Here is a 13,873-nt window from a genome sequence, read left to right as displayed (position 1 = left end):
AGGACTCGACGCCCACTGCCGAAATTATTGGGGTTGTTCTTAACGTTGTCAGTTTTTTAGTTTTTTTTTGTTTTGGTTCAATTATCGTAAGGTAGGCCCCACAGCCGATCGGAACCGGCAGTTCGGCAGGCCTGCGCGCGACACATGGTAGGGGTGGCGACGACAAGGCCTGACAGGCCATGCCATTTCATGCGGGGGGCGTTGGATAGCCAACCCATGGTCATATGGCATGGCTCAAACGTGGCTTATATACTTTTAGGCGTTATGAGCTAACGGATGCGATCATACCAACTCACATGCACCGGATCCCATCAGAACTCCGAAGTTAAGCGAGTGTGGGCGAGAGTAGTACTAGGATGGGTGACCTCCTGGGAAGTCCTCGTGTTGCATCCCTTCTTTTTTTGCCTTGTTGACGTTTCAATTGTCGTGGGCGTTTGCTTTCCGTCATCTTATTCATCTGGATGTCTTTGTTTTATCACGACCCCGTGGCGCAGCGTGACAATCGGGGCACACTATGATTAAATACTCCTAGAAAGCCTAGGATTAACGAAGGAATTAAAATAGGAAAATAACACAGTTACCAAAAACTTCAAAAACTGAATTTCGGGCTAGTAAACGACGTCGGATGCCCGAAAAAGCCCACGACTCATGGCATCGCAATGAGTTTTACTCGCGACGCCGTTGCCTTCGAATCGACGGTTCGTGGGCCCAATTCTGAGGTCGGAGCCCAGATCAGCGGTTTGCCCGATTTGCCGTTGCACGCGCGTCGGTCCAGCTCCTCTCCAATAACTTACGCCATCTATCCTACATCACCCCGTGGAGCTCGTCTCCAATTAACCGGGCACCGCAAACGAACGAAAGTGAAAAAACAACAGGACTCGACGCCCACTGCCGAAATTATTGGGGTTGTTCTTAACGTTGTCAGTTTTTTTGTTTTTTTTTGTTTTGGTTCAATTATCGTAAGGTAGGCCCCACAGCCGATCGGAACCGTCAGTTCGGCAGGCCTGCGCGCGACACATGGTAGGGGTGGCGACGATAAGGCCTGACAGGCCATGCCATTTCATGCGGGGGCCGTTGGATAGCCAACCCATGGTCATATGGCATGGCTCAAACGTGGCTTATATACTTTTAGGCGTTATAAGCTAACGGATGCGATCATACCAACTCACATGCACCGGATCCCATCAGTACTCCGAAGTTAAGCGAGTTTGGGCGAGAGTAGTACTAGGATGGGTGACCTCCGGGGAAGTCCTCGTGTTGTATCCCTCTTTTTTTGCCTTGTTGACGTTTCAATTGTCGTGGGCGTTTGCTTTCCGTCATCTTATTCATCTGGATGTCTTTGTTTTATCACGACCTCGTGGCGCAGCGTGACAATCGGGGCACACTATGATTAAATACTCCTAGAAAGCCTAGGATTAACGAAGGAATTAAAATAGGAAAATAACACAGTTACCAAAAACTTCAAAAACTGGATTTCGGGCTAGTAAACGACGTCGGATGCCCGAAAAAGTCCACGACTCATGGCAACGCAATGAGTTTTACTCGCGACGCCGTTGCCTTCGAATCGACGGTTCGTGGGCCCAATTCTGAGGTCGGAGCCCAGATCAGCGGTTTGCCCGATTTGCCGTTGCACGCGCGTCGGTCCAGCTCCTCTCCAATAACTTACGCCATCTGTCCTACATCACCCCGTGGAGCTCGTCTCCAATTAACCGGGCATCGCAAACGAACGAAAGCGAAAAAACAACAGGACTCGACGCCCACTGCCGAAATTATTGGGGTTGTTCTTAACGTTGTCAGTTTTTTTGTTTTTTTTTGTTTTGGTTCAATTATCGTAAGGTAGGCCCCACAGCCGATCGGAACCGGCAGTTCGGCAGGCCTGCGCGCGACACATGGTAGGGGTGGCGACGACAAGGCCTGACAGGCCATGCCATTTCATGCGGGGGGCGTTGGATAGCCAACCCATGGTCATATGGCATGGCTCAAACGTGGCTTATATACTTTTAGGCGTTATGAGCTAACGGATGCGATCATACCAACTCACATGCACCGGATCCCATCAGAACTCCGAAGTTAAGCGAGTTTGGGCGAGAGTAGTACTAGGATGGGTGACCTCCTGGGAAGTCCTCGTGTTGCATCCCTTCTTTTTTTGCCTTGTTGACGTTTCAATTGTCGTGGGCGTTTGCTTTCCGTCATCTTATTCATCTGGATGTCTTTGTTTTATCACGACCCCGTGGCGCAGCGTGACAATCGGGGCACACTATGATTAAATACTCCTAGGAAGCCTAGGATTAACGAAGGAATTAAAATAGGAAAATAACACAGTTACCAAAAACTTCAAAAACTGGATTTCGGGCTAGTAAACGACGTCGGATGCCCGAAAAAGCCCACGACTCATGGCACCGCAATGAGTTTTACTCGCGACGCCGTTGCCTTCGAATCGACGGTTCGTGGGCCCAATTCTGAGGTCGGAGCCCAGATCAGCGGTTTGCCCGATTTGCCGTTGCACGCGCGTCGGTCCAGCTCCTCTCCAATAACTTACGCCATCTGTCCTACATCACCCCGTGGAGCTCGTCTCCAATTAACCGGGCACCGCAAACGAACGAAAGCGAAAAAACAACAGGACTCGACGCCCACTGCCGAAATTATTGGGGTTGTTCTTAACGTTGTCAGTTTTTTTGTTTTTTTTTGTTTTGGTTCAATTATCGTAAGGTAGGCCCCACAGCCGATCGGAACCGTCAGTTCGGCAGGCCTGCGCGCGACACATGGTAGGGGTGGCGACGATAAGGCCTGACAGGCCATGCCATTTCATGCGGGGGGCGTTGGATAGCCAACCCATGGTCATATGGCATGGCTCAAACGTGGCTTATATACTTTTAGGCGTTATAAGCTAACGGATGCGATCATACCAACTCACATGCACCGGATCCCATCAGTACTCCGAAGTTAAGCGAGTTTGGGCGAGAGTAGTACTAGGATGGGTGACCTCCTGGGAAGTCCTCGTGTTGTATCCCTCTTTTTTTGCCTTGTTGACGTTTCAATTGTCGTGGGCGTTTGCTTTCCGTCATCTTATTCATCTGGATGTCTTTGTTTTATCACGACCTCGTGGCGCAGCGTGACAATCGGGGCACACTATGATTAAATACTCCTAGAAAGCCTAGGATTAACGAAGGAATTAAAATAGGAAAATAACACAGTTACCAAAAACTTCAAAAACTGGATTTCGGGCTAGTAAACGACGTCGGATGCCCGAAAAAGTCCACGACTCATGGCAACGCAATGAGTTTTACTCGCGACGCCGTTGCCTTCGAATCGACGGTTCGTGGGCCCAATTCTGAGGTCGGAGCCCAGATCAGCGGTTTGCCCGATTTGCCGTTGCACGCGCGTCGGTCCAGCTCCTCTCCAATAACTTACGCCATCTGTCCTACATCACCCCGTGGAGCTCGTCTCCAATTAACCGGGCACCGCAAACGAACGAAAGCGAAAAAACAACAGGACTCGACGCCCACTGCCGAAATTATTGGGGTTGTTCTTAACGTTGTCAGTTTTTTTGTTTTTTTTTGTTTTGGTTCAATTATCGTAAGGTAGGCCCCACAGCCGATCGGAACCGGCAGTTCGGCAGGGCTGCATGAACGCGTTCAGTAAAGTCTTCGCGCCTTTCCATGAGCCCGTAATTTTTGCTTGTGGAGCCTGCGGCGCCTCTTTGCGTCGACACGTGTCTCGCCCTGTCTGTTGGTCCCTTACACTGAACCGAGACATCATGATCCATGTTAAAATCCCGCTCTTTGGGTTGCTAATCACGGTTCGATAGTTTGTTTTTACAAAACTAAATAATAATAAAAAGCCGGAATTGAAAACAAATTGTGGGTCGGGTTTCACTTTAGTTTGGGTTTCAAAGTGGGTTAAATTCACCATGGTTTGTGTTTCGAAATTGTGGGCTTTGGGCTTCAAAATTTTTTTTGGGTTTCAGAATTGTGTGATTAGGGTTTACTGTTTCATTTTTTTTTGTTTGTTTGTTTGTGTTGTAATTTTTATTTTATAATTATTTTGTTTTTGTTTTCTTTTGTGATTTTGTGATATTTTTTTATTTGCTTTAATACCTTTCATTTGTTGTTATGACATTGTTTGTGGCTAATTTTTAAACATTGAGGACAATGCTCATTTCTAGGTTTGGGGGTATTGGAGTTTAGCAAGTAAACTTGGTTTTTCTTAAAATTTTAAAAAAAAAAATATTTAAATTTCTTTCTTCTTTTGAATCTTGTTTAGTCACTTTCCGAACACATTTGATGAGATTGTGATAAATGTTTGCATGACTTAAATGAAAATTGAATTTTATTTATTATTTATTTTGTTTTCCTTGTAAATTTTTATTGTAAAAAAAAATTAATTAATTAATTAATTTGGCATCGTTCTAGCATGACATGTTCGAAACCTTCTTTGCACTTGCCATTTGTTTCATAATTTTCCAATTAAAGGATTTGCATGATCTAAAGAATTGTATCAAGCATAAATTAGACTTATATAACCATATAATGTGAGTTTTTGAGCCTTGTGCTTCATTTCATGAATGTTATACACATACTCTTATTTTCTTGTCATCAAAGTTGTTGTTTGATCTCATTATTCATTGATTTGGTTGATCACTTAAAAGTCATTCATTCTTATGCAATTTGATTTCATGACATTTAAGAAGTGATATTAAGGCCCTCTTTGGATCGTTTGTGCCTTTCAAGCTAACCTTATGCATGCTTAAGCATGATTTTCCATTGTTAACCATTTTGAGCCTACATGTAAACCTTTTCTTTCATTTTACCAATTATATTTCCTCGCCTTAGCCCGAAAAACAAATATTTACCTTTCTAAGGAACTCATGAGCTCTAATTCGGATGTGTTTTTCATGCTAAGTTTGGGAAGGGATATTACATAGAAGAAAAAAAGAAAAAAAAAGAAAATCACACAATTGTTGAAAGAAAAGAAAAGAAAAAAGTTATGATTAAATGGTAGTTGAATGAAATTTTGTTTTTGGGTTTCATTGGTGTTTGGAAAGGAGTTTAAATCATTGTAAATGAAGGTATAAGGAGTTTTGATCGTGTAAAAGAAAAAATCTAATCGTGATGATTCGAAGTCTTGTAAACAATTGTTTTATGCTCTTATATTTTGAGTTTCTTGGACTTTGTTTTATCCATACCCTTCATTTCTTACTCACCTTACACCCTTGGCCCCATTACAACCTATGCTAAAGACCTAAATTGATCTTAAATGTCATGTGGTTGAATTGCATTTATTTTTCTACTTTTAAGTGTTTGGCATCCTTCTTGAGATCATATTAATGCAAGTTCTTCATCTTTCTATTGCGAGTTAAGTCCCTTATGGTTTAACTCTAATCTCATGTTTATAACTGAGTGTTGCATTGTAGCCCTCTTCCGAGTGATTCATTTGTGACAGGACAACTTCGGTGAGATTTGAAGTTGCATTTGTGCTTGGTATGATTTTTGAAATTGTGTGAAAACTAAGATTGGGGAATTTGTTGCATTTGGCTATCACACTAATACACTTTGAACATGTTATGTTTTGAACTTTGCCGCCTTGTAAATAATGTCTAAAATTGAGCTTTTAAACTTTTGAGTCATGTGCATGAGTCATTTCTCTTCATAAAATGTTCGGAAAGATTGTTTTGAGTTTTTATTTATTTATTTTTATTTTTATTTTTGTTTTGTTTTTGTAATTATTTTTGTTTTTGTGTTTCTTTTATTTTTGCTTAAGGACTAACAAATCTAATAAGTTTTCTAACCACTTTGTTTTGTAGAGTTAGTAAAACGTTTGTGGGTATCGTTTCTGTTAAACCCTCAGGAGACACAACTCCTCCTACTAGGGATGCCTAGAGGTTTAAAGGCTTGTTGCATTCGCTCAATGCAATCGAGTTACCTACGAAAGTGGTCTAGTTAACTTCTTGTTTTGTTTTTAACTTTGTTTTGTGTTGTTTTGCTCGAGGACTAGCAAAATCTAGGTTTGGGGGTATTTGATCGGTTCATAATTGTATATCATTTTGTACCCTTCTAGCTTATGATTTGGTTATGTTTTTTAGTTAAACTTGTGCTTTTAATCCTTTTTGTGTTTATCTTTCAGTTCATTGAGCTTTAGGTAATAATGATGGCTTTGGATAGTAAATGATGCAATCCATGCATGTTAGGGCCTAATTTGGATGAATGGATGAAGAGCTTAAAGACAAACTCAATTTTGGCTACAGTCCCCTGCCAGCCCAGTTTCGTAGGTCATATTGCAAGCTTTGTTTCAGCAACCTACATAGCTCGGATGAGGCCACATTCTTCATGAAAGTTGTTCCAATGGGTGTGTAATATAACATATCCAAAATTCAGCCCCATTGGATAAATATGGAGTCTGTTACCTAGCAAACACAGAGCCATGCTCAGGATGGATTTTATCAGCGCGCAAAATGAGTTAGCAATTTGTTTTGGCCTTAACTTCTTCCTCCGACCTTGGATTGGCCCAAATGATATATGGCTGGAAAGAAGACATTCTGAACTTCAAGTTTGAGTGCTTAAAGTCTTAATTTTCTTAAGGGAAGCCCAATTCGTAAGCCCTTGAAGTTGCTGGTCATGCTGACCTCAGGATGAGCTATTATTTCTGGTTGGAAGCTTGGTCATGGTGACATGAAGATGAGCTAGGGCTGCTGGTGGGATTTATTAGTGAAGTGCATCAACCATTTCAGATTTTATAATGGAAGTGTTGTATGCATTAGTGAAGTGCATCAACCATTTCAGATTTTATAAAACAAAGTGTTGTATGCATTAGCCATACTTAATTCAGATTTTCAGCTTCCTTAGGCCTATATATAGTGAGGTTTCCCAAGCTTGTAAACACACCCCAAGGGGGGGGGAGCTCTCAAACACTTCTCTAGAGCTCCCTTCCCTTCTCTCCCTCAAATTCTCTTAGTTTTGCTTTCTAGTTCTCAATTCTAGCTTTCTTTAATGTTTTCTTAGTTGTAATTTATTTTTCTTGTAATGTACATTCTTTCTTAAGTATTCAAGTTTAATTAGTTTCCAAGTTTCAATTATGGTTTTTGTTCTTATTCATTATGCTTATAAGTTAATATGCTAGTTTGAATGATTGATCACCATTTAGGCTTGCATGTTAGCTATCTTGGTTTGAATTAAGAGTATACACCATGCTTTAATTCGAATTGAACTATGAATAGGAAGAGTATGTATGGACATTCGACAACAGGGATTAGATACATACTTGGTTGTTTAAATTGTTCTTCTATGCTTAATGGGTTCCTAATGCTTAATTTTAGGTTAGACAACAAATGATCAAATTAGGGAATTAGGAACACAAGGTTATGACCACACACCATGGCTTAATCATACTTTAGCTAGAATCAATCCATTAATCTAATTGAACTTGGAAACTTATCTGCTTGAGTTAGTTATTTCTTCTTTCCTTGTTTTATTTATTTCCTTTATTTTTCATTTCTGTTTTGTGTAGGGAAAATGAATTGGATCATTCAATCACCAATCCTCGTGGGATCGACCTCGCACTTACATACGCTATACTACCGAATGGCTCGTGCACTTGCGAGTATCACAAGTTGAGGATGCAGCTTAATCCATTTTGGTGCAGCTGAAATCTACACAACAAGTTTTTGGCGCCGTTGCCGGGGATCGGTAACATTGTTTGATTCTATTTGGCTTTCCTACTTTATTATTATTATTATTATTTTCTTAACTGGACAATTTCAAGTTTTAAAGTTAATGACGTTAATGGACAAGTTGTGTTTGTAGTCCAACAGAAAAGGACAATTGCCCAACAAGCAAGAGAACTGGGTTTAAGTCCCAGCTTACACAACCCATTGGTGATTGTTGCTTTGAAGCATGGAATTGGACTTGTGTTGATTTTTCCTTTTCATTTTTAGTTTTTTTTTATATTTCGTAATCCTTTAATTCCGTTTCAAGTTTTTGTGTGTGTTTGTTTTAGCAATGTAAATAGCTCAATAAAAATGGAGAGAGATGGCAACTTCAAAGATAGGAAGTGTGGAGTAGTGGGAGAAGTCGCGACCTCCAAATGCATCACGCTCGACCTAATCGCTTCAAGGGGGAGCATTTCAATCCTTTCTCTTTACTTGTTATTATTTTAAATTTATGTTTCTTTTTTATAAAAATTTAAAAAATAAAATAAATTTAAAATTTAAAAAAAGGATTTTTCATATGAGCCGACTTATGGTAACCCCAGTGAGCACTTCCGTTAATACAGTGTCTAGGAGTTCTTTAGGCGACACCTTCGGTGTCTAAGAAGTTTGGGTTTTAAGCGGGACCATTGTGACCCCTCCAACCTTCCCGGATCCCCTGGCTGTGTTTTCTAAGGCCCTTAACTGGTCATCCGTGAGTTGCTTGTATATTGTGTGTTTTTAAATTAAGTTTTTTTTATTTTCCTTGTTTTCTTTTCTGTTGAGTCTTTGTTTTTGTTTTGTTATGTTATTTTATTTATTTATTTACGTGGTATGGTTAGTTAGTTTATTTCTGAGTGTTAAAACACATTTTTATTTCAAACGCTGCATTAAAAAAATAAAAAATTTAAAAAAAAAAATTTAAAAAAAAAAAAAAAAACTTCTTCTTCTTCTTCTTCTTCATCTTCATCTTCATCATCATCATGGCTTGCCTCTATTTTCTCGCACTTGTAGAATCTGTAGCAGCTCCACATGGTCCTCATTCTTTCTCTGCAGTGCTTCCACATGCTGATTGGCACAGTAAAGCCGCTTCTGCAAGTCTGCCACCATAGCCTTCAAGGAAGCCACTTCCTCGCTCAGCGCGGCACACTCACGTGTCCTCGCCAGTAATCGCATGCCCAAATTGGTAGCCGAGACCGCATGGAGCACAGATAAAGTGTGGGACTCCTCTACTGCCACCTTGTCCGACCGCTGTGTCACATGCAGATGATCTGCCGGTGTGAGTATACTGCCAATCATGCCACCCAGCAGCACTGCTCTGTTCGGCCTTGCCTCAACAAAGTTCGGTATTGCCTCAGTAAAGTTTGAGGCCGTGCCGTGATGATATGTGGAGTTTGGGAAGACAGGAGTTGGAGGAGCCCTTGTCTGGGCATTCGGTGGTGCAAGTGAGAGCTCAAGGTTGAGATCATCAAGGTGAGTGCATGAGGATGCCATTTTTTTTGTTTCTGGATTTTTTGATGTTTTTCCTTGAGTTGCAGGAAGAAATGCTGGGTATCATCCGCTTGCAGAGGTGTGGTTTAAATAGACATATGCTGATGAGAGAGAGCCAACACCATTTCGGATTTCCCGGGCATGCTCGACCTAATCGCTTCAAGGGGGAGCACCTTTACTTTACTTTTCTTTTTTTTTTCCTCCGTGTTTTCTGGTGTTTAATGTTTTTGCCCGTTACTTTCATTTTCTAGTGCTTTGTGTTTTTGCCTTTCCCTTTCGGCTATCATCTTTGTCTTATTTTAGTTAGGGAAATGTGTTTTCTTTTCCGTTTGTCGTCTTTGTTTTATTTTAGTTGGGAAGTGTGTTTTCTTTTTCTTTTTCTTTTTCTTTCTGCAACCTTACTCTTTTATTTCCGAAACAAAATAACGAAAATACAAAAACAACAAAATAAAATAAAAACAACAATAATGCAGTAGGAAATCATTTCTTCTCGGTGCTTGGTGTCTCGACCATTGGAGCTTTGAGTTTGGCCCTCTGGCTGTCCTCTTCCGGGGCTTCACGCACAGCTTCTTGGGGCTCACCACTTGAGCTCCCAAAGATCGCAATCTTAGCTTGAGCGTAACTACTCTCACGATCTGCTTGCTTGCGTTTACCCGGTCGGTCTAGGTCCTCCAGCTGTTTTCGCATGTCGCGAGAGTACAACTCTACCATTTTTGATAGGTTTTTATTCTCGTCCCGCAATACTTCTAGCTGGTGTCGATTCACCTCCACTATCCTTGACCTCTCCATTTTCAAGCTTTTTATAGCAGTCTGACACTCCTCAACCATACTTCGCTCCGCCGCCAACTGACCTTTCAGCACCTCTACCTCATGGGACTTCGCAAGTAGGCGATGACCCAAACTTGCGACTGTTGTTGTACTCTGCACGCTCAGTGCCAGGGCATCGCTCACGACCCGGTTGTCATCCCTTGTCCCCATAACACGTATATCTTTAGGAGTCACTAAATTTCTAGCCACTCCAATGGCAACATCGTTGTCCAGGAGTATTGAGTCAGTTACTGTCACAGGCCCCCGTGCGGAAGCAAAGTAGGGCATCCATACTGGTGCCGCTGCTTGGCCTCGTGTCTGAGTCGGTGGAGCTAGGTTGAGATCCAACGAAAATGGGTAGTTAGAGGCCATTTGATTTCTCACTCTCTTTTCTTCTTTCTTTCTTTTCTCTTTTGTGTGTTTTTGAGTTTGCGTTTTTTTTTCACCCTTTCTTATAGACTTAGTCTTTGACAAACCCTAGCCATTGCAGCATCTGAGCATTTTCTGAATCTCCAGCATTCCTTGAGTCCCACAACCTTCTCGCCTTCCAACCATACCCAACTCATTTATCACGACGTGTCTTTTCTGAACGAACGCGTTCAGTAAAGTCTTCGCGCCTTTCCATGAGCCCGTAATTTTTGCTTGTGGAGCCTGCGGCGCCTCTTTGCGTCGACACGTGTCTCGCCCTGTCTGTTGGTCCCTTACACTGAACCGAGACATCATGATCCATGTTAAAATCCCGCTCTTTGTGTTGCTAATCACGGTTCGATAGTTTGTTTTTACAAACTAAATAATAATAAAAAGCCGGAATTGAAAACAAATTGTGGGTCGGGTTTCACTTTAGTTTGGGTTTCAAAGTGGGTTAAATTCACCATGGTTTGTGTTTCGAAATTGTGGGCTTTGGGCTTCAAAATTTTTTTGGGTTTCAGAATTGTGTGATTAGGGTTTACTGTTTCATTTTTTTTTGTTTGTTTGTTTGTGTTGTAATTTTTATTTTATAATTATTTTGTTTTTGTTTTCTTTTGTGATTTTGTGATATTTTTTTATTTGCTTTAATACCTTTCATTTGTTGTTATGACATTGTTTGTGGCTAATTTTTAAACATTGAGGACAATGCTCATTTCTAGGTTTGGGGGTATTGGAGTTTAGCAAGTAAACTTGGTTTTTCTTAAAATTTTAAAAAAAAAAATATTTAAATTTCTTTCTTGTTTTGAATCTTGTTTAGTCACTTTCCGAACACATTTGATGAGATTGTGATAAATGTTTGCATGACTTAAATGAAAATTGAATTTTATTTATTATTTATTTTGTTTTCCTTGTAAATTTTTATTGTAAAAAAAAATTAATTAATTAATTAATTTGGCATCGTTCTAGCATGACATGTTCGAAACCTTCTTTGCACTTGCCATTTGTTTCATAATTTTCCAATTAAAGGATTTGCATGATCTAAAGAATTGTATCAAGCATAAATTAGACTTATATAACCATATAATGTGAGCTTTTGAGCCTTGTGCTTCATTTCATGAATGTTATACACATACTCTTATTTTCTTGTCATCAAAGTTGTTGTTTAGCAAACACAGAACCATGCTCAGGATGGATCTTATCAGCGCGGAAAATGAGTTAGCAATTTGTTTCGGCCTTAACTTCTTCCTCCGACCTTGGATTGGCCCAAATAACATATGGCTGGAAAGAAGACATTCTGAACTTCAATTTCGAGTGCTTAAAGTCCTAATTTGATTAAGAGAAGCCCAAGTTGTAAGCCCTTGAAGTTGCTGGTCATGCTGACCTCAGCATGTGCTGGTTGGATGCTTGGTCATGGTGAGCTAGGTATGAGCTATCATTTCTGGTTGGAAGCTTGGTCATGGTGACATGAAGATGAGCTAGGGCTGCTGGTGGGATCTATTGGTGAAGTGCATCAACCAATTCAAGATTTTCTAATACAAGTGCATCACCCAATTTAGATTTTCTAATACAAGTGCATCAACCATTTCAGATTTTATAAAACAAGTGTTGTATGCATTAGCCATATTGAATTCAGATTTTCACTTCCCCTAGGCCTATAAATAGGGAAGTTCTCTAAGCTTGTAAACACACCCCAAGGGGGGGAGCTCTCAAACACTTCTCTAGAGCTCCCTTCCCTTCTCTCCCTCAAATTCTCTTAGTTTCTCTTTCTAGTTTTCAATTGTTATAATGAGATCTTTGTGCTGAAATTTTCCTTTAAGTCTTTCCAAGTTCTACTTTAATTTTCATTGTTATGTAAATTCTTTTCTTTAGTTTCAAGTTTGATTAGTTTCCAAGTTTCAATTATGATTTTTGTTCTTATTCATTATGCTTATAAGTTAATATGCTAGTTTGAATGATTGATCACCATTTAGGCTTGCATGTTAGCTATCTTGGTTTGAATTAAGAGTAGACACCATACTTTAATTCGAATTGAACTATGAATAGGAAGAGTATGTATGGACATTCGACAACAGGGATTAGATACATGCTTGGTTGTTTAAATTGTTCTTCTATGCTTAATGGGTTCCTAATGCTTAATTTTAGGTTAGACAACAAATGATCAAATTAGGGAATTAGGAACACAAGGTTATGACCACACACCATGGCTTAATCATACTTTAGCTAGAATCAATCCATTAATCTAAATTGAACTTGGGAACTTATTTGCTTGAGTTACTTATTTCTTTCATCCTTGTTTTATGTTCTTTGTTTTTGTTTCTATTTTGTGTAGGGAAACTAAATTGGATCATTCAATCACCAATCCCTGTGGAATCGACCTCGCACTTACATATGCTATACTACCAACGGTTCGTGCACTTGCGAGTATCACAAGTTGAGGATGCAACTGAATCCATTTTGGTGCAGCTGTATCTACGTAACAAGTTTTTGGCGCCGTTGCCGGGGATCGGTAACATTGTTTGATTCTATTTGGCTTTCCTACTTTATTTTATTTGTTTTTCTTAACTAGACAATTTCTTGTTTTAAAGTTAATGACGTTAATGGACAAGTTGTGTTTGTAGTCCAACAGAAAAGGACAATTGCCCAACAAGCAAGAGAACTGGGTTTAAGTCCCAGCTTACACAACCCATTGGTGCTTGTTGCTTTGAAACATGGAATTGGATGTGTGTTGATTTTCCTTTTCATTTTAGTTTTTATTTCCTAATCCTTTAATTCTATTTCAAGTTTTCTATGTTTGTTTTAGCAATTTATTATAGCTCAATAATAAATGGAGAGAGATGGCAACCTCAATCATAAGAATGGGAAGTGTGGAGCAGTGGGAGAAGTCGCGACCTCCAAGTGCATCCATGCTCGACCTAATCGCTTCAAGGGGGAGCATTTCAATCCTTTCTCTTCTTTGAATTCTGTTTATTTTCGTAGTTGTTTTTGCCTTTTGGTCCGCGTTGAGTTCTTTGTTTTTCTATGCTGAATCCAACCATATAAAGAACGTAAAATTTAGACTTACGGTTGGAAAGTTATAGCCTAAAAACTGAACAGAGGTCGAAGCTGAAAAACATAGAAACGAATCTGTCCAAATGGTGATAAACAGGTGATAGAAAGTGCTGTTTGTTTTTTTTTCTTTGGTTTCTTGGTTTGTTTCTTTTAGTACAATAATTTATATCGTTTGTTTGAGTTTGTTTATAGTACTTAGTTCATTTTCATTTATGGTTTGTTGTTTCATTTTATCTTAATTTGTTTTTATTTCTTATCTTAAAAATTTTAAAATTAAAAAAAAAAAAAGATTTTTCATATGAGCCGACTTATGGTAACCCCAGTGAGCACTTCCGTTAATACAGTGTCTAGGAGTTCTTTAGGCGACACCTTCGGTGTCTAAGAAGTTTGGGTTTTAAGCGGGACCATTGTGACCCCTCCAACCTTCCCGGATCCCCT

At 39.9% G+C, this 13,873-nt stretch overlaps 4 non-coding genes across 4 annotated transcripts; all 4 read left to right on the top strand.

The window, feature by feature from the left end:
• The first annotated feature begins 274 nt into the window (after positions 1–274).
• LOC148291357 (5S ribosomal RNA) lies at positions 275–393 on the top strand. The gene has a single exon (XR_015826701.1). It is a non-coding gene; the product is annotated as a 5S ribosomal RNA (ribosomal RNA).
• A 754-nt stretch (positions 394–1,147) lies between these two features.
• Positions 1,148–1,266, top strand: LOC148291356 (5S ribosomal RNA). The gene has a single exon (XR_015827098.1). It is a non-coding gene; the product is annotated as a 5S ribosomal RNA (ribosomal RNA).
• A 753-nt stretch (positions 1,267–2,019) lies between these two features.
• LOC148291355 (5S ribosomal RNA) lies at positions 2,020–2,138 on the top strand. The gene has a single exon (XR_015826815.1). It is a non-coding gene; the product is annotated as a 5S ribosomal RNA (ribosomal RNA).
• Positions 2,139–2,892: 754 nt separating this feature from the next.
• On the top strand, positions 2,893–3,011 carry LOC148291354 (5S ribosomal RNA). Its single transcript, XR_015827034.1, has one exon. It is a non-coding gene; the product is annotated as a 5S ribosomal RNA (ribosomal RNA).
• Positions 3,012–13,873: the final 10,862 nt, after the last annotated feature.

Source organism: Prunus avium, chromosome 8, assembly GCF_965620075.1.
Source record: "Prunus avium chromosome 8, drPruAviu1.hap1.1, whole genome shotgun sequence".
In the NCBI taxonomy this organism is placed as follows: domain Eukaryota; kingdom Viridiplantae; phylum Streptophyta; class Magnoliopsida; order Rosales; family Rosaceae; genus Prunus; species Prunus avium.
Note: the sequence above shows the minus strand (reverse complement) of the source record. Positions and strands in the feature narration are given on the sequence as shown.